This window comes from Zalophus californianus, chromosome 4 (genome assembly GCF_009762305.2).
Source record: "Zalophus californianus isolate mZalCal1 chromosome 4, mZalCal1.pri.v2, whole genome shotgun sequence".
Taxonomy (NCBI): Eukaryota; Metazoa; Chordata; class Mammalia; order Carnivora; family Otariidae; genus Zalophus; species Zalophus californianus.
Genome location: NC_045598.1, coordinates 175909956 through 175930728, shown reverse-complemented (window position 1 = coordinate 175930728; position 20773 = coordinate 175909956).

The following is a 20773-nucleotide window of genomic DNA, read 5'->3' as shown; positions in this document are numbered from 1 at the left end:
CGAAGGCAAAAATCCAAAGTGGTACCTGGTGTCTCAAATCGTACTTGGAATGTAGCAGGTGTTGAAAATAAACAATACCTGTAGGTTGAATGCATAAAGTTAGGAATGAATGATTCAGTGTGAAAGTACAGGAGGCTTTGTGGAGGAGGTGATATTTAAAGTAAGTCTGGGGAACACCTGGGTGGCTCGGTGGGTTAAGCATCTGCTTTCAGCTCAGGTCATGATCCCAAGGTCCTGGGATCAAGCCCCGCATCGGGCTCCCTGCTTGGCAGGGAGCCTGCTTCTCCCTCTCCCACTCCCCCTGCTTGTGTTCCCTCTCTCGCTGTCTCTCTCTCTCTGTCAAAAAATAAATAAAATCTTAAAAAATATAAAAATAAAGAGGGACGCCTGGGTGGCTCAGTCGGTTAAGCTTCTGCATTCAGCTCAGGTCATGATCCTGGAGTCCCAGGATCGAGCCCTGCACTGGACTCCCTGCTCAGCAGAGAGTCTGCTTCTCCCTCTGACCCTCACCCCACTTGTGTTCTCTCTCACTCTCTGTCTCTCTCTCAAATAAATAAAAAAAATCTTAAATATATATATATATATGAAGAAAAATAGTAATAATAAAGTCAGTCTGGAAGGATAGGTAGAAGCTTCCCCAGATGAGAAGGTGGAGCCACCACTCTGGGCAGAGGCCATAGCAAAGGCAGGACATTGGAAGGTTCTGGAAAGTCAAAGGGGTTCTGATTCCCTGGATAAGAAGGGCTCTCATCTTCCAGGGAGTAACTCCCAGTCATCCCCTGTCTTTATTCCATAACTGGAGATCCTAAGCCCCAGTCCAAGAGCAGCATTGCCAAGAGGCAAGAGGGAAGTATCAGCCCCTTTAGTTTTGTGCATCAGGGCCTTGCTCCCACCAGGTGCCACCTAACACCCAAAATTTAGAAGGGGTTCAGACACTGGGCAGCTGAAAGACCCTACCTGTGTCCTCTGCAAAGGCGAAATGGAAAATTCAGGAATGGACCTCAGTATCAGGCCTCTGTGCGATTCCTTTTTACAGTCATTGTTTCTATCGCCTTTGTATGAGGTTATTTAAAAAAATTTTTTAACTATTCCATTTCTAGGAATTCGCCCTACAGATAAACTCAAACATGAAAGCAAATAGACATGCAAGAACGTTCCCTGTAGCACATGTTGTAATAGTAAAAATCAACAAACGTAAGTTAAAAACAAACGAAAGGCCCGCTTATAAGTATCAATTAAACTCAATATGGTACACTTTCTACAATTGAATATTATGGGGCTACTTTAAAAGAGTAGACCAGTTTTGTTGATATGGAAAGACACCCACAATAAGTGTGAAAAATCAAGATGCCGAACAATGTTATAGTATGCTACCATTTGTGGTGTTTTTGAGACTATTTATGCAGATAGAGATTATATACATGGAAAGTTGGAGTAGTGATATTTAGAAACTCTTGAAGGTGATTACCTCTGGGAAGTAGAATTGAGGGTCTAAAGTGGGAAAAAAATTATTTTTTTCCTTGGTGTATCCTTCGCTTTTAAATTTTTACCAAGTGCATTATTTCCATAATAAAAATTAACGTGCAGGTCTATACACCTGTAAATTAGCTCTATTAATTAATTTTAATAGAACATGTGCCAGGTATACAAAGTCCATTTATAAATTCACTCAATTAACATTGAATAAGGGCTTATTATGCCCGAAGCAAGCGTTAGGTCCTGGGATTATGTATATCCGCAAAAGAAAATTAAGATAGAGATCCCACCTTCTCATAGCTCATCATCAAGAGGGGGAAGCCAGGGGCGCCTGGGTGGCTCAATCGTTAAGCGTCTGCCTTTGGCTCAGGTCATGATCCCAGGGTCCTGGGATCAAGCCCCGCATCGGGCTCCCTGCTCAGCGGGAAGCCTGCTTCTCCCTCTCCCACTCCCCCTGCTTGTGTTCCCTCTCTCACTGTGTCTCTCTCTGTCAAATAAATAAATAAAATCTTAAAAAAAAAAAAGAGGGGGGAGCCAGTCAAATAAATTTATAACAGGAAAAAATCAGTGTCACGAGTAAGAAAAAGCCCTGAAAACTATGGGACCGTGGAATATGATACCTGACAAAGATGGTATGTGGAGGAAGGCTTTCTGGAGGAGGTGTTATCTGCAGAGTTTTGAGAGATGAATAGAATAAAATTACAAGGAAGAAGGAAGGAGAAGAGCTTTTCAGGCATAAAGAACAAAACACAGGGGCACCTGGGTGGCTCAGATGGTTGGATGGCTGCCTTCAGCTTGGGTCATGATCTCAGGGTCCTGGGATGGAGCCTCATATCGGGCTCCCTGCTCAGTGGGGAGTCTGCTTCTCCCTCGCCCTCTGCTGCTCTCTTGCTCACACTCTCTCTCAAATAAATGAATAAAACCTTAAAACACACACACACACACACACACACACACACACACACACACACACACACACACACATCCAGCACACTGGACAATATGGAAAGATGGGTGGGTAGGTTTTTTTTTTTTAAGATTTATTTATTCATTTTAGAGGGGAGGGAGGGGCAGAGGGAGAAAGAGAATCTCAAGCAATAAGAAAAAGCAATAGCAGTGAGACATTCTCCCTGCACTGCCTATGGATTGGGCCATATGGCTGGCTTTGGAAAAGTGGCAAATGTGACCAAATGAAGGGCTTGAAAAACACTTGCACCCTGGGGGTCAGAGCCCTGCTACCATGTGAAGAGCCCAAGCTAGCCTGCGGAGTGAGGAGCGACAGGAAGTCCACTCCCACTACCGGCCAACAGTCACCCAACCACCAGACATGGGAGTGAAGCCATCTGAGACCAGACAGCCCCTGCCGACCGCAGACACGTGAGCTGGCTCAGACAGCCAAGATCATCCAAGCTCAACCTAGACCAGAGAAGCACCTGGCAGAATCATGACCTAAATAGACAGCTATTATTTCAGGCCACTAAGTTCTGGGGTGGTTTGTGGTCTTGTCTCACAACAACAAGTAACCGATACAAATTATTTTAGTCACATGGCTTCTAAACGAAGTGATCAACCATATGTGATTTTTCAAATGGAAAAAAAAAGTAAAAATCCTACAGCAAAATCACCACCAACTTTTGCAAAGGACCCTTCGTTTTAAATGAAACTGTATCAAATTGAGGGCTGCCTTTGGAGAAGGACCACAGATACAAGAATATGGTAATAGTGTATATATTATGTAATGATACATAATATTCTTATACATAATATTTTATATTATATTCTCATATATAATATTTTTACATATTATATAATATTATAATGCATTAAGGGCTCTAACTTTCTGGTTCTAAGAACCGCCAAAGCTCACCCTGGCATAATATATTGTCTGACTTCCTTTTGAGATGATACAACATGTAGTAAAGTGATTGATTAAATTTCTTGAAACCTTTATATATCTTCACGATGAAGTCATTTCTTAAAAATCACCCTGAACCTCTCTCTTTGGACATTCCTGAAGCATGAATAGGCAGTCAACCCACTAGCAAGAACACACCTCTCCCAGCTGGGTTTCATGTTCACACACATCCCCTCATTTGTTCCTCAGGGCATTCCTGAAGATAGGTATGATTATGCCAACCTAACAACTGAGGCAGTGAGGCCCAGAGAAGTCAAGTGACCTGCCCAAGGCCACACAGCAAATAGCCAGCAGTGCTGGGATTCAGGACCAGGTCTTCCACATCCAGATCTCTCATTTTTATCACTTCACCACACCTGCTCTGAGATACTTCAGTGTCATTGGGGAAATGAGATGGGCTTACCCTGAGCACCCAATAATTGAATGATAACAGTTGTGCAGTGTTTGCTGAATGCTAGATATGACTCTGAGGGCTTTATGTACATGAATTCATTTTATCTTCACAGGCCAGAGGTAACTACTCTGATTATCTGCATTTTATAAATGAAGGAACTGAGGTATATAGAGTTTAAGTGATGCGACCAAGATCACATAGCAAGCAAGTGACAGAGCCAGGATTCGAACCCAGGAAACAGCTCCGAAATCGATACTCCTAAACCAGTAAGCTACACTGCACCGGGACCCACCGTCCTGGTTTGTCTGGGACTGAGATGTCTGCATGGATGCTGGACTTTCAGTGCCAAAGCAGGACAGTTCCAGGCAAACCAGGACAGAGGAACACCTTATCTCGAACAGAGGTTGCAAACCAGCCGGTCCCAGGCCACCTCGCACCCATTCTGTTTGGACCACACAGTGTTTTGAAGTAAAATCGAGCCAAAAAGAAAAGAAAAGAAAAGAAAAAAGAAAAGAAAAAAAGAAAAGAAAGAAAAAAAGAAAAGAAAGAAAAGAAAGAAAAGAAAAGAAAAGAAAAGAAAAGAGAGAGAGAGAGAGAAAGAAAGAAAAAGAAAGAAAGAAAGAAAAAGAAAAAAAAAAAAGAAAAGAAAGAAAGAAAGAAAGAAGAAAGGAAGAAGGAAGAAGGAAGAAGAAAGAAAGAAAGAAAGAAAGAAAAGAAAGAAAAAAAGAAGAAAAAGAAAGAAAAGAAAGAAAGAGAAAGAAAGAAAGAAAGAAAGAAAGAAGAAAGAAAGAAAGAAAGAAAGAAAAAAGAAAGAAAGAAAGAAAGGAAGAAAAGAAAGAAAAAGGAAAGAAAAAAAGAAAGAAAGAAAAGAAAGAAAGAAAGAAAGAAGAAGAAGAAGAAAGAAAGAAAGAAAGAAAGAAAGAAAGAAGAAAGAGAAAGAAAGAAAGAAAGAAAAGAAAGAAAGAAAGAAGAAAGAAAGAAGAAGAAGAAAAGAAAGAAGAAGAAAGAGAAAGAAAGAAAGAAAAAGAAAGAAAGAAAGAAAGAAAGAAAGAAAGAAGAAAGAAAGAAAGGAAAGAAGAAAGAAAGAGAAAGAAAACAATCAGAAGGTATCACGTGAACAGCTGAGTTTGGGGGAGATCCGGCCCCACACGGGGTGTGCATTTAAGGACGGCAACCATCAGCTGCAGCTCAATAGCCAGGGGGCCCTGTTGTTCTGACAATAGTCCTCCTCCACCCCTGCGGCCCCCATATACACACATGGTGTCACAGGCACTGACCTCAGGCAGTCCGTCTCACTTCTGTGCCTGACCGGACATGGTGTACATTTATTTGAGTGTGGGACCCAGCTTCACAGCATCACCCTGATGTGCTAGGTCAGAGCTTCCGCACCTTCAAATCACCTGGGGAGCTGTGCAGGTTCCCACAACACACCTCAGCCTAATAGAATCAGAACTTCTGGGAGTGGGTCTCAGACAGCAAAGTTCTTTAAAACTCCCAGGATTCCACTGTGCGGCCAAGTTCACACACATCTCAAAATTCAACGTGCCCATGACTCATCAGGAGAACTTGTTAAAATGCAGGTTCTGATTCAGTAGGTCAGGGTAGGGCCCGAGAGTCTGCATTTCTCACAAGGTCCAAGGGGATGTGCACAGTGATTTCCAAGGACCACACGTCGAGAGGCAAGGGGCCAGAAGACAGCACCTCCTTAGCGTGCGTTCTTCCCAACTGAGCGGGCTGGACTCCACAGCTCCCCGTGTCCTCGGAGACTCACCAGTGCTTTCAGCAGCAAGGACCAGAGAGAGGCAGTGAGCAGCCCAAGGTCACACAGCGCTGCACGAACGCCCTGATCTCTGTTGTTTCCCGCCAGACGGTGCTGCCTTCCCCCCCTCACCAGGGTGACTCCACCCACCCATCCCAACCGTAGCACCTCCTAGCGCACTTTGTGAGGAGAAGCTACAGTACAATTCCCCACGGAGAAGTCAGCCCTGGCCGAATCTGCTTCTGGATGCATGTGGGCGTCAGGCCAAGGGGCAAGGGGGTCCAGGGCACATCAAGTCTCCAGCATGCATGCCACTGAGAGAGTGGAGGCTGACGAAGGGAGGGGGGCCCACTGAGGAGCTGGAGCTCAGGGGCACAGGACCGCCTCTTCCCCTGGCCCAGATGAGGACACCCCATGGCGCCTGAGTCAGAGGCCCTGTGAGCTCAGCCCCCCGGGGGCCGCTGGGTTGGGAGGCTGAGTCAGAGGGTGTGTAGTGGAGTGAACTTCTCCCTGGCCAAATATGGGGCTCTGCTTTGCTTCGTCTTGCCCTTCACGCTGCAAGAGGCCAAAGGCTGGGTCTGCTCCGCATGGCAGCAAGGTTCCTGATGCAGAGGGGAAACTGTTCCACACTCCACCAACCCCTCTCCTCCTCCCTGCCTGGCGGGTGGCGCTTGGCTTTGTTCTCTCTGAGTACCTGGTCAACCCCTCTGCTGCACATCTGTTCGCCCCACATCATTATGTGAAGCATAAAATAGAGAAGTAATATCACATATTGAAATGGTGGTTTGGTCATAACAAGGTCCTGCTCTGCTGTCTTGTAGCCACAGGACTGCAGGCCTAGAGGAGGCAGGGAGGCAGGAGTCCACATCTTCTCTTTCTGATAGCCCCCTCGGACCACACACAAAGCCTGGGACAGGGTAAGCATGGGCAGCTATTGGCTACATAAATTAATTACCATGTGCATTTTGTGTATGTGTGCGCTAGACCTGCTGCTAGACCTTAATTCCTTGAGGAAATAATAATTTACATAGATCACCCTATGTGCTAGGCACTGTTCTAAAAATCTCCTATGAGCTCATTAAATAGGAGTAGTAACTCATTTAATGCTCACAGCAATTCCATGAGGAAAGTACTATGATGATCCTCATTTTACAAGTGAGGAGCCCGAGGCCCAGAAAAGTTAAGACACTCACCCGAGGTCATACAGCCCTAAAGTTGTAGAATCAGGATTTTAACCCAACAGTGTGGCCTCAAATTCTGTGCTCTGAATGGTATTCAATTCATGTCTTTTTTTTTTTTTTTTTTTCAATTCATTTCTGTATGTCTGAAGCCCAGCACAGAGCCTGCCATGGGATAGGCAATAATAACTGTGTGTTGACTGAATGAATGGAATAATTAATCTATTAAGTACTGTGTGTGTGTGTGTGTGTGTGTGTGTGTGTGTGTGTCTCCCAGCAGACACTGAATTTCTCAAGAAAGTATTGGGTATGGGTCTTGCCACTGCCTTCCAATATATTTAATAAATGGCTTAAGGGAGGATTCTTTGAAGAATGGATGTTTCTAAATGCCCACACGTTTGGTATGTGATCCAGAGTACCCAGGCAGCTGACTGAGGTTTTCAGAGTTTACTCAGATGCCCAGGAAGAGACAGAAATGGCCAAGAGTCAGGGCCAGCTTCAGGGCCATGTGACCTGGGCACAGGATCCCATGCTCAGAAAGTTCCCCCCAACTCGGTTCAATGTTCTATAGTCCCCATCTTGAAAGTCTTAGTTTTTGAACAAAGGGGCTTCCTGTTTTTAGTTTACACAGGGCCCCACAAATCACGTAGCCCATCCTGCCAAGACTGAATAAAGCCCACGAAGATGCCTGTAGAAAAGGATAGGCAGAGGAAAGTGTCTCCAAGGAGCAGTGTGTCCCCTGGCCTCCAGAAGTGAAGCAAAGTTTGGTGGTGGTGAGCATTCTGGCAGTGGGGCCCCAGGCTCAGCAATCCCAGCCCTGGCGTGCCTCCTGAAGGGCCACTGAACCTCATCACCCCTCCTAAGAGCTGCCCCGGAGACATTCCTGGTCCCAGATTCCAACAGCTTCAAATGTACAGGCCAATTTCTCCAGCCTTGACCCATTTCAATCACTGGGCTGCTAGTCCCTAGTGTGGTCATGGGCTAAGCAATGCACGAAGCCCTTGTCTTCATTTGCTGCTCATAACCACCACCCTGTGGGATGGGTTGGCTTTTTTTGTGTTTTTGTGTTTTTTGACCCCATTTTAAGCATCCTAGTTAATAAGAGGCAAGATCAAGTGCAAATAAATCATTACAAGCCCTTTGTTCCTAACCAATGGCCCCTACTGCCCCCTCACTATTTTGGGCAGGCTGTCTTTCTCTCTGCCTGGAAAGCTCTCTCCCCTCTCCCCAAATCCTGTCTCCCCACCCCGCACCCCACCTTACCTCTCCTTCAGTTGTGTAGCTGGGAAGAGATAGAACCAAGATTCCAATCCAGGCAGTCTGCCTCCGATTACTGCTCTTAAACATATTTGATATATTTGTTCTCCTTGTTTGGGCCTGGTTTGGATGTCTCAACTCACAGGAACATGGGCCTGGAAGGAACTGTAGCCTCAGCTTCTTCATCTGTAAATTGGAAGCAATAAATGGACCCCCAGATCACAGACGTGCCTGAATTAAACGGAATGCAAGAGGTCAAAGCGCTTTTTCACAATCCACAGGCCCAAGCAATTACCTCTATTAATTACCAGTAGTGAAACTAAGGCTTGTTAAACATGGTGCTGAGGAAACAAAGGTCATTAGCTCCCACCCTCTACACTCCAGCCTAATCCAAGGCCAGCCACACCCTGGCCAGTCACCGGTCAGGAAAGAATTGAACAATATGTATCCCTGTGAATCACTAGGATTTCTTCAGCATTGTCCTGATAATCTTGATTCTGCCACTTCTTAGCTGTGTGGCCTTGAGCAAATCACTTTACCTCTCTGAGCGTTGGCTTTCTCTTCTGCAAAGTGGGGTCAGTGACGATAGTTGCATGCAGTGTGGTTGCAGGGTGCCTACCACAGTACTCAGGAAGTGGTAGTTGGCATTATTCTTAGAAAAAACTCTCGTGCATACAAGAGTCCCTCTAAAGCACCAAGCACCTGGTCAGCATCCCATTCTTTGTGATGGTTAATTGTGTGTGTGATGTCAAGTTGACTGAGCCAAGGGACGCCCAAGAGCTGGTGAAACATTATGGCTGGTATGTCTGTGACGGTATTTCTCAGAGTAGCCTTTGAATTGGTAGCCTGGATAAGGAAGGTGGTCCTCACCAGGACAGGTGGGCATCATCCAATCTGTTGAGGACCCAGAACAAAAAGACAGAGGAAGGACACTTTTGCTCTCTCTGCTTGCGCTGGGACATTTGTCTTCTCCTGCCTTGGACATCGATGCTCCTGGTTCTCAAGCCTTCAGGCTCAGACTACGACATACACCACTGGCTTTCCTGGCTCTCAGACCTCTCAGAACCACACCACCAGCTTTCCAGTGTCCCAGTTCACAGATGGCTGATTGTGAGGCTTCTCAGCCTTCACATCATGTGAGCCAATCCCCTCATAACAAATTATTTTTCTATCTCTCTATATATCCTAATGGTTCTGTTTCTCTGGAGAACTCTGACTGACATTCTCAAAGAACTTATTTTCTGGGTGCTGTCTTCCCACTGAAGATGTACCACATTCCCAGAGCATGGCTGGGCACTCTACTGACAAGTCCTAAATAAGCCAACCTTCTAAATCCTTCAGCCTGTCCAGACCTAGATGAACCTGCCACATTCCCCACGGCTCTTCCGGTGTCTTCCTCTCCCTTACTTTCCCTTCCCATCAGGCTGCTCTGGGGGCCTTTTGATGCCACTCCTGCGCTCACCAATCCTTCACCCCTAAAATCAAGTTAAAACTTTCTCTTCCAGTTTCTTCGTCTTTGCAGAGAGGGGGGAAGATTCTGGGTGTAACAAGGGGCTGGATTACAGGATGTGGTAGAGAGTCCATTCAGAGTTTGACGTTCGCTGTTCTTCACCCTTCCGTCTCCCCCAATCACATTTTTCGGAGGAAAGGAAAACGGCGCCCATCCGAAACCCACGTACCAGCTCTACACCCGCTACCTCTATAAGCCTCAGCAGGATGCATAATGTTTGTAAAGCACAGCTAACTGGGAACAGAGTGCCTATCTGGTAGGGCTGTAGTGGGGGCTAAGTGAGATAATCCAGGCCAAGAGTCTAGTACAGTTCCTGGCACATGGTAAATACTCAATAAATGGATCTATTTTGTTGTTGCTCTCATTATATGAAATCAGTTCCAAATTGTGAAATGTACGTCACAGTTTTCTTCGATCCATGACAGTACTAACCTCACCTTTCATTGTCATAGCAAAACTACGAGCATATTGATACCAGTCAACTCCTGGTGACATTTCACCAGGCCTCAGTGGTGTCCTGCCTGTTGCCCACTGAGCTTTCTTAGTTTCTGTCAGTATTCTACATCTCTTAGCAAAAATTTTAAAAATTAAAAAATGAACTCTCTAGGGGTGTCTGGGTGACTCAGTCCGTTAAGCATCTGCCTTGGGCTCAGGTCATGATCTCAGGGTCCTGGGATCGAGTCCTGCATCGGGCTCCTTGCTCGGCAGGGACTCTGCTTCTCCCTCTCCCTCGCCCTGCTCCTGTGTGTGCGTGCTCTCTCTCTCTCAAATAAATAAAATCTTTAAAACAAAATTTACTCTCTATAGACTTCTGCTATTTTATGTGTGATAAGCTGCAGCTTCCTCCCTGATGCCTGTAATTATTTGAAGCCTGTATAATCACTCTTCATAAAACTTACTAAGAGCTTCCGGAGCAAGTCAAATGCTATGGCCTGTCATGGTGGTGGTGAATGACAGAATATTTCATCCCCACAGACACGGCATCTGGGGACATCTGGGACCCGTACAAGAGCAGGAAACTGTGCTAACTCAGGTTGAGATCCAGCGCATGATTCGAAATTCATAACCTAAGAAACAGCTGCCCTGTATCAACCCAAGTGTGCCTTCAAAGTACAGAAAGTTCAGGGCGAATTACTAAGTGTAAAGAATCTGGAAAAGAGATTTTTGAAGACGGGAGTTCAATAACATTCTATTCCTGAGACTCATCATGCAGCCAGGAAAATTTAGCAGTGGGAAAAGGGAGTTTCTATTTCTATTGGGGAAAAGACTGAAAACTTTGAGAAAACATGAGAGAAATAATATGGCAATTATAGTTAGTAACGATTTATATGTAGCGAAACCACTGGGGAAAAAGTATTACTAGCTCAGCCAAAATAAGTTGCAGGACAGAGAAAGGGTTTTGTTTTGTTTTTAATTCATAGTTTAAAACAGGGATCAATAAATTAGGACCCACAGGTCACATCTAGCCCCTCCCCTATTTTTGTAAATAAAGTTTTATTGTCACACAGCCATGCTCATTCATTTATGTATTATCTCTGGTTGCCCTCGTGCTACAATGACAGGTGAGTACTTGGGACAGAGAGTTTATGGCCCATGAAGCCTAAAATATTTACTCTCCGGCACTTTACAGAAAAACTTTGCCAACCCCAAGTTTGAAATATTAAGCTATGTTATCTGGAAAGCAAAATCACATTTAGGAGTATGTTTGAAATCAGAGCAAAGCATGAAAGAAAAGAAGAACTTCATTTGTTCATTCTAGGAATATTTAATTAGGACCTACTGTCCGTCTTGGGGCGCAAACAATAAAAAGCAAAACACACAGTCAGACAAAAGTCCTTGTCCTCACATAAATCACCTGGACTGAGGGATTTACTAGTTAATCGCTATAAATGTACACATCATTTTTTAATGAAATCTTTAAAAGAACGATGAAGAGTGAAATGTTTCAAGGCCCTAAGAATGAGATCAGTGTTTCCCTGGCTTAGTCAATAATATGGGATGAACCCACTAACAGTGTAATGAAAGAAGACATGTCAACTTGAGCAAAAGAGCTCGGAGAAGACTCAAGGACCAGTGTCAGCAAAGAAAGGCTATTAGGCTCATCAAGGTTGAAGGGAAAACTGGAACCAATTTGCCCATGGTTGCAAAAATGGATTTGCAGGATGGAGCTGCTCTGAATAAAATTCTTGGCTGGGCCTATTGTAGCATTGCTAACAGGAGCAGAAAACTGAACGGATTCGCAGCAACAGGGATGAAAAGGTAGCTAAGCATTCCACCCACACACGGTGACACCAAGGTTTGAGATTCAGTAGTGGTAAGTTTTGATTTGTGAGTGAAGAAATAAAAGAACTCCAAAAAGTTCTCAATACTATCAAGGCATGCTTCTGCGAAAAAGCTATTTTTCAAAACATCCTATGCACAGGGAAGGTGCAACAGACAGGAAGGTATGTTATTTCTGGAAAATGTTGTCGAGCTATCCAGTATAGCTTGTAGTGTTCATTTGGGTTTAACATCCTTTCAGAGATCATAGAAATTAGGAGATTGTATTTGATGATTCTTAAAAGATCAAGTGTCTGATAAACTGAGCAGGGTGCTGGGATTAATTCCCAACTTGGAGTTTATCTTTTGTTTGAAATGTATCACATAGGAAGTATTTCAGGAATTCTTTCAAAGGACTGCATGAAATTATCATTATAGACACTTTTTTTTCTTTCTTCATTATTTATCATCTGAGTAAAGTGATAAACATTTCAAAACTATTTAGGACAGCGTAGGATCATGCCAAAAATAATCAGGGAAGTTTTCATAGTTAAGAAATCCTCCTTTTAAACGGGTAGCCAAAACAACCCTGGAAGAAAAAAAAAAAATCTTGGGAATTTAAATAGTCCTTTTTTTTTTACCTTCGCTTTCAGAAAACAATATAACAGTGATGTTTATTGCTAAGGATGGGACACTTACTAAATTTAAATCTACATTTTCAGAACAGAAGCATAAAAAGAATTTTTTTTGAGATTTTGCATACGTCCATACACGGATATGAACATATATGGAATAAACCATCACATGAAACAGACAAAAATATTCAAGAACATAGATGTACACAGGGCCCCCTAACTTCATCTGCAAAGTTTAAGTTCCCTTACAACCGCATCGGTATCGCCAATCCGGGTTAGTGCACAGGGTCTTCACAAGAATGCTCTGATGTCTCAAGCCGCCACCTTCTGCTTCGATTCCTCCAAGTGCTGGAGGAGGTCAGAAGGCTCCTTCCCATTCCACAGCATCTCAAACCATATTGTGAAATGCACTAGCCCTTGACGGTTATTAAGAATGACTTAGTAACCAAACCGATGGGCCTCGAAGGAAGGGACCAGCAGCGTTTGGAGAAGAGAACCGTGAGGGATGAGAGGCTGACTGTGTTTTACTGATGCAATTTCACCTGTCAGAATTGCCCACTCGGGCTGGCCCATTGCCATGGCTGAATGCCAAATCTGAATTCTGAGTTTTAAGGCTCGCTCCCCTGGTAATAATTGGACACTGTTCCTGGAGAGGATGATGACATCATAGAAATAATCATGTTGTTTTTATTAGCGTAGTCCTGCATATTCAAAGAACTTTGAAAACCCCATTTGAAAGCCCCGCGCTCTAAAATCTCCCACAAAGCGCCTAGCTTGTTTAGTGAAGGTCCCTTGTATGGAAATCTGCCGAAGATAAGATTGAGGAATTTGGGTCCTCCACAAACATCCCAGCAGACTCCACTGAGATTGGCTGAGATTATTTCAAAACCCCATTTTAGGGATGATGAAATTGAAGTACGGAAAGACTAAGTCACTGCGTTTACAGCACCGGGTTCTTGGGAACCCAGGGAAACACCGGGCCAGAGGGAGCCACTTCGAGCTTCCCTCAAAGGGCCCCCTGCCTATGCCCCCCTCATCCCAACTCCCCTCCCCCCCCCAGCCACGGTGGGCTCCTCCCAGTTCCTGTGCTCTCTCTGGTCAGCAGCTCCTTCTGGCTCCTTCCACTGCATCGAACATTCCCACTCCCTCCCCTCGGCCTGAGTGCTCACCACTCACCCTTAATGCCTCCGTAGTCTCACTTCTTCCAGGATGTGCTCCCTGATCCCCTCCCCCAGGCCACCAACCAGATGGTGGACCCCTCCTTGGCGCTCTTGGGGCCTCCCCCGTGGCCTCTAGTCATCCCACAATGAATAAACTACTGATTTGGTTGTATGAACAGGAGGTGGTGTCGCAGAGCGGTCAAGGGCCTGGGCTCTGGAGCGAGTCTGCCTAGGTCCACATCCTGCCTCTTACTAGAGCTCTGCGGCCTGGAGCAAGTCACTTCATCTCTCGGTGCCCCTGTCTTTCCCTCCCTAAGACAAGAATAAGAATGGAACCAACCTGTTGTGGAGATTCCAAGAGTTCACACATATAAGGCCCTGAAAACAATGCCTGACACAGAGCAAGTGTTTGTTACCTCTCGGTACAGTCTTGCTTTGTTTCCCTGCTCCATTCCTTCACTAGACTGAGGCCCTGATTACAGAGATGGTGGCTTCATTTTTTCTTACCACAGCATCTGGCACATAGTAGGGACTCAGTAAATATTTGCAGAAGGAATGAATGAGCGGTACAGACCACGACCTCTGTTGAACACCCTCTGCCTAACAGTTGGCCTTCTCCGGGCTCCCCTTGGTTTGCTTAGGCTCGGGGCCCAAGTGGCTGAGCTGATTTGCTCAGGGGAGATAGTGGGGAGGCAGAGGAGCTTTGCCTTTGCTCTTCCCAACTCGGAGCTCTCCCTCCAAACACAGCTGCTCATCCCACTAGAGTTGTGCAATCCCAGGCAACTCAGCCTTGCGATGACTACTCCTTGTCTGCCTGGGGTGTTGACCTGTTTTCCTGCAACAGGACTTCCCCCATTGGAAGGTCCCAGGGGCTCAGACCCAGCCAACAGCCTCCCTGGCTGCTCTCTGAGCAGCTCAGCCTCCCCTTGCCATCACCCTGGCTGTGCCCCAAGGCCTGGAGCGCCTAGGCTGCTCCCGTTCTCCACCTGCTGTGGACCAGCTCAGCCTTCCTCACCACGCTCAAAGCACCACGCTCACCTCCCCCTGAGCTTTTCCAGACTACTCCCAAATGGAAATCATTTCTCACCACTCTGAGCTCCCAAAGTCCTCTATCTACCCTTGTTTCTTCACCTCTGGGAGTCTCAGTTTCATTATCTGTAAGAGAGATAACAATGCCTACTTCAAAGGGAGGCTGTGAAGATCAGGTTGCTCAAGCAAATGTTTCATATCATAAGCATTTGCTTATTTACTAACCTTGGAAGTTCCTTATAGTCAGGGCCCCTCTATTTCATTACTATACGCCCCTTATTCTTAGCACGGCACCTGACTCGGATTAGGCATTCAATAAGTATTTGCTCAATGGATTAATCAATCAAAAACCAATCAGGAAATACATAAATTAGAGCAAGGTAGCAATATCCTACAGCTGTTAACACAGAAAGGCATCACTCTTGTGGGATTATTCTTCTTTCTTTCTTTCTTTCTTTTGTCCTTCTTTCTCTTTCTCTTTTTGAAATTGTTCCCAGATTAGAAATGGCCAACCAAATCAACCATCCCTTTCCTGGGAAGTGAGTTCACAGAGCACGGTGTATTCAAACTATCATTAATTAGCCAGAGAGCTTGGACATGGGAGTGAAAACACACTCATATGTGCTCACACGCTGGGAATGATCTTCAGAAAAGAGTGGGTGCTTGCCGTTGTCCCCCATGTGTAGTGGAAGCATTGGCCACAATCAGCCACCTCATTTGTCCTCCTACCCCATCCTGGGCCCTTCCCTCCCTGCCAGCCACATGCCACCACCTGTCCCCAATGTCACCAAACGAAGTGATCATCGCCTATTCTTCTTGACAAACAAAATGTCCTCTCCCCACAGAACTCTCTGGAAACAAAAGGGGAAAGCCTAGAGAATTTCGTTTTAGAGGGGTGGGAAGGAAAGGTCACCGCCTGATTTCTCATAAGCCCTGGGCACATGGAAACAGGTCCTGCCCTGTCCCAATGAGGTTCAGAGAGGCTTGCCACTTTCACTGGGTAACAAGTCCCCACCCTTCTTTCCTTGCCCATTGCCCTGAGCCCTGGAGGGAAAGCCCAGATTCCCTACAAGGTGGTGCCGGCCAGAAATTGCCCCATCCTCCTTATCAGACATACTTGCCTGCCCGACCCAGACCTGTCTCTGGCGCAGTCACGGGAAAGGCTCAGCCCAGGCAATTCCAACCCGCTCAGGCGAAGCAAGCTGACTTGCCTGAAAGCTGATGGTAGGCCAAGACCAAGCCACCCAAGAAAACTCAGAACAGGTCAGTGTGGCAGCAGGATGCTAAGGGGAGAACTTGGGAGGCCTAGGCTGCCCCAGGCAATGCCCCAGTCCACAGGAAGCCTATAGGGCCGATTCCAGGCAGGAACCTCAGCATCAGTTTCTCCAACAGCACTGGCTACATCCACACTGCTCAGACCACAGGGACTGGCCGGTGGATGTGCACAGTGCCATAGTGTATCTGTCTAGGATGCGGGTAATCACAAGGTGTGTAGTATTTTAGGCACCTACAAGAAAGAAAAAAAAAATGTTACCTACTAAATGATGATACAGTTGGCCTTCATTACTTACAAAGTGTATTTTATACTTATTAAAAGATTTTTTAGGGCGCCTGTGTGGCTCAGATGGTTAAGCGTCTGCCTTCTGCTCAGGTCATGAACCCGGGGTCCTGGGATCGAGTCCCGCATCGGGCTCCCTGCTCCTTGGGAGCCTGCTTCTCCCTCTGCTTCTCTCTCTCTCTCTCTCTCCCTCTCTCTCTCCCTCTGTCTCTCATGAATAAATTAAAAAAAAAAAAAGATTTACTCTAAGTAACTTTAAAAAAAAGTTTTTTTAGATTTATCTAGAACGGGTTTTGCTGTATATCCATCCATCTCACACATGCATGAAAAGGAAAACTTCAGCGAGGTACATTGCTAAAGGTAATCCTAAAGCCGTCACAGTCAGAATCTGCGTCCTGGGAATCACTTTTCGATTCAGAGTTGTCACGTCGATGGTTTTTCCCACATCGTTGTCCTCTGTGCCATGAGCACAGGGACGGTCACAGGAAGGATGCAGCCCTTCTTCAGGGAGCCCCCCCAATCCTGCCTGCCAGGAGGTTCTCCAGCCTCCTGACATCACTCTGCAACATTTGAAGCACATCACGAATGCCTCCATCACAAAAGTGACTGATAAATGCATCCCATTTTCGGAGGTGATAGAAAGAAAGAGAACGTGCCTTTAAATTGATAAAACAGGGAATCGTGGCAGCTAATACTAACATCCGAGGAACTGTGCTAAGCGTGTACTTTCTGCGTGTTATCTTCCATCTTCTCTCTGAGGAGGTAAGTAACACGAGCTAACCTTACATGCCGTCTCCTAGGCGCCAGACCCTGTTGGAGCACCTTATGCATATCCATTCATGTAATCTTGCCAGTAGCCCAAGGAGGTAAATATTGTTATTATTTCTATTTTGAAGAAGATGACGGTGAGAATAAGTTATTTACACAAGATTACACAGCTTGGGAGTGGTAAAACTGGGATCTGAAGTCTGAAGTCCAGTTCAGGAGTCTTCGCTTAACCACCCCACTAGATGTGGTTCTATTAATGTGCCCATTATACAGATAAGGGAATTGAGGCACAGAAGAGATAAACACCTTGCCCAAGGATACACGGTGCAAGGGCCAAGATTCAAACCCACACCATCCAACTCTCAAGCGCATAGGGAAGACAAAAGGGCAAGTGTTAAACCCGGATATTTCTATTTCATCTTGTAACTTCAGAATCTCACATGGTATCAGTTTGATAAAATTTAGCTTGCTGTCCTTCCTCTCAAAGAAGTGGGAGCACAATTTCCTTGCGGTGATCTGAAGGAGGTCTCATTCATCCATTTGTTTGTTCACTGAATCACTCTTTCCAAAATGTCCGTTATGGCCAAGGCCCTGAACTAAGTACTCCATGGGGCTTTTACAGTGTAGCAGGAATACCAGACTTGGTACAAGTGATTGTGTAAGTAAGCGTGGCCAAGAGCGGAGGAGTGCCATGGACAAGTGGAACTTTTCTGCCACTGAGGAGGATGGTCCAGGAGCCAGAGATACAGAAAGTAGGAGGAGGAGTGAGGGAAAGGTGGTGGCCAAACCATTTTCTGGGACATGATGGTCAATTCATTCAAAAATTAATCTGTTTGCCTTCTCATTATGTACCTCCCTCTATCTCCCTAAACGTCCTGTAAAGCCTGCTGCACATACAAAGTCCTCATGTGATGTCTTTTGGTGGGATTGGGGAAAGAAAGTTGAGTTCCCCGCCTGTATGAGTGTGGGGGATGGGGAAAACATATGACAGAAGAACCAAATAACATTTTAGGGGGTCAGGGAGGCCTCAGACTTCGCTGGCCCACTCTCCCTTGCTTGTCACCCTACTGAGCTCCAAGAAGGCAGACACCTTATCTGTCTTGTTCCTTGTGGTAAATCCTGAGCCTTGAAGGATACAGACACCTAACAGGTGCTTAGTAAATATTATTTGACTGAAAGACTAGACAAAAGACCTCGGTAGCCTTTCAGAATCTCTCCCAGGGGCGTTTCCCCCTGAACATTCCCTGGTGTACCCTCAGGGCCCCAGCACATAGTAACTATCAGTGAAGAATCCCTGACAGGCAAAAAATCTTTCTCCATAGTTTAGATTATCTCTTGACGCTGTCTTCCAGAGAAATTACTGGATCAAAGAGAGTGGAGACAAGAGGACCTTGGATCCGTAGTACCAAATCCTCTTCAAAAGGAGTGCACAGTTCATTCTGGTCAGAGTATTGTAGCAGAGCTCCTAGAACAATTTCTACTCCTCTTGCCAGGCCCTTCTCCACTTGCCCTTCACAAAGAGATAAGGCAGCTAAGACCCAGCTCACCTTGATCTCCCCCTTGATCATAGTGCCTTGCTTTAGACTGAACACCTTGCATCGACTTCTAAGCCCCCCTCCAAGTGCATCCTCTCCTAGCCGCCAGAGCAAAATCTGAACATATACGTTTCTCCTATTTAAAATTCTTCAATGGCTATTTTTTTCCCTCCCAAACCTCTCCGGTCACAAGGTCGAGAGGTGTGGTAAGTGTCCTCCTGACTTCTTCATTGACTCTTCCAGTCCATTCTCCCTCCCCACTTCCTAATCGACTCCCCACCCCGCCCCCAGCTCTAAATTGCTCAGATCTGTCTCACTCCAAAAGCCGCTGGCTGTTCACCAACATGAATGAACATTCTGTGCCCCCATAAATTAAATCACGTGAGTGATTTATTGGATCTATTTTTATTAGACTACCATGGGGCACAGAGATTCCAGAATTCAGATGCCATGGATATTTCTCTAGTATGTACCATGATGCCAGGCGTTGACCTATTGTGGCACTTAATCCTCACCACATCCCTACAAGACTGATAAAGACACAGACGCTGAAAGGAATGAAATATAGAGAAGAATTGGACCCCATGGGAACGAACGAGAAGGGCTTCTGACCCAAGTCTCCAGACTCCTAGGCCTGTCTGTGTGTTCAATAAGCGTTTATTGAACACCTGTGCAGAATGAGTATTGACCCAAGGATTCAAGATAAAAGGCAGCGGCCAGATCTCCCTTTGACCTTACAGGGGTGATGCTGGGAAGTTCTTCCAGGTGTCTAATCTAAATTCCTTTTGCTACAACTCAATCCCATTCCACCCCCCCTGCCTCACCCCTCTCCCCAGATAAATACAAAAACAACAGTTGCTGATAAGATCAGGAGCGTCTCCTCCAATTGTGGCTTCTGTCTTTAGTTGCCACACAGGCCTGAGATAAGCTTCACAGAACAGGCTTCCTATCTCCCTGGACATTGCCTTCCCACTGCCAGTCACTCCTCAGCACCACCACCCTGCCCCGCCAGCCCAGAGTCAGGAAGACCAATAGCTTCAGGGGAGCCTTCCCTGAAGGGAAAGGAGGAAAGACAGCTGAGAGTGGCAGCTTCTCCCACTGATCACTTCTCAGGAGGTGGCAAGAGGCAACTCTCTGCGGGAAGATGGCTACCTCACCCTAGAGGCTGCCCAGCTTGGGGAACAGTGAGGGCGGGCTGCCTTTCATGCCCTTGCCCTCTGTGACTCCCTGGTGGCTCCCACGAGATGGATACCACAGAGGATTCTTCTTCGCTGGCTTATCAAAGAGGACAAAGACAGCAAGTCTTCCACAGCCTTTCTGTGGAACTCACAGATGAGTTTAATGCCTAATAAATGTTTGATGAGCAAATGACTGGAAAAAAATGAATGAATGTGAGAGCGAATGAATAAATGGATTAGCATAGCATTAAAGAGGTCCATGAAGGGAACAAGAGAATAGCAGAATGAATCAGAATGCATAAATGAATGAGTGAATAAAAGAATAAACTTCTAAGTGCTTGAATGAATCTGAAGGGGAAAAGTAGCAAAATGATTAAATGAGTACATGAGTGAGCATATGAAAAATTAAGGCATACATGTGAGTCAGTTGAATGAATACATGGATAATGGATGGATGGATGGATGGATCAGTGGATGAATCAATCAATTGAATGAATAAATGGATAATGGGTGGATGGATGGATGGATGGATGGATGGATGGATGGATGGATGGATGAATCAGATGAATAATGAATAGTCACACTTCTTAGAGGAAGACTAGAGAGCTAAATGATAAACTCTATGAGGCCAATGACAGGTCTGTTTTAGTCCTTGTACTATTTCTAACCCTATACAGTGTCCTACATGTAGTCAGAATTCTAAGTATTTGCCAAATAAATAAGACGGATAATTAGATATTCTCCTTGTAGTGCATGGTACTAAAATTTGCACTTGATGGAGACCTTCAAATTTCAAGATTCTTCATGTGAAAGGAGCTCTGACTCTTGAGTTGAATGGGTCTGGTCTTAAACCCAGCTCTGCCATTTCCTAAGCTCTGTGCTTCATTAAAAGGCACTTAACCTCTTGGAACTTCAGCTTCCTCTTCTATAAAGTGGAGGCAATCATGCCTACCTCATAGTGCTTTAGTAGAGATTAAAGAAGAGTATGTGTATCTTGCATATAGAAAACACTTGATGAACAAACATTTCCTTTCTTTCTCTCCTAAGCACATTTTCTTCCCTCTATCCATCCAAACCCATCAGCTCCAGTGCCCCTTGATGCTCTCCCCACTCAGGGGGCCCCCTTCCCTAGCAGCTGCCAGAGGACCCACCTAAGCTGCAC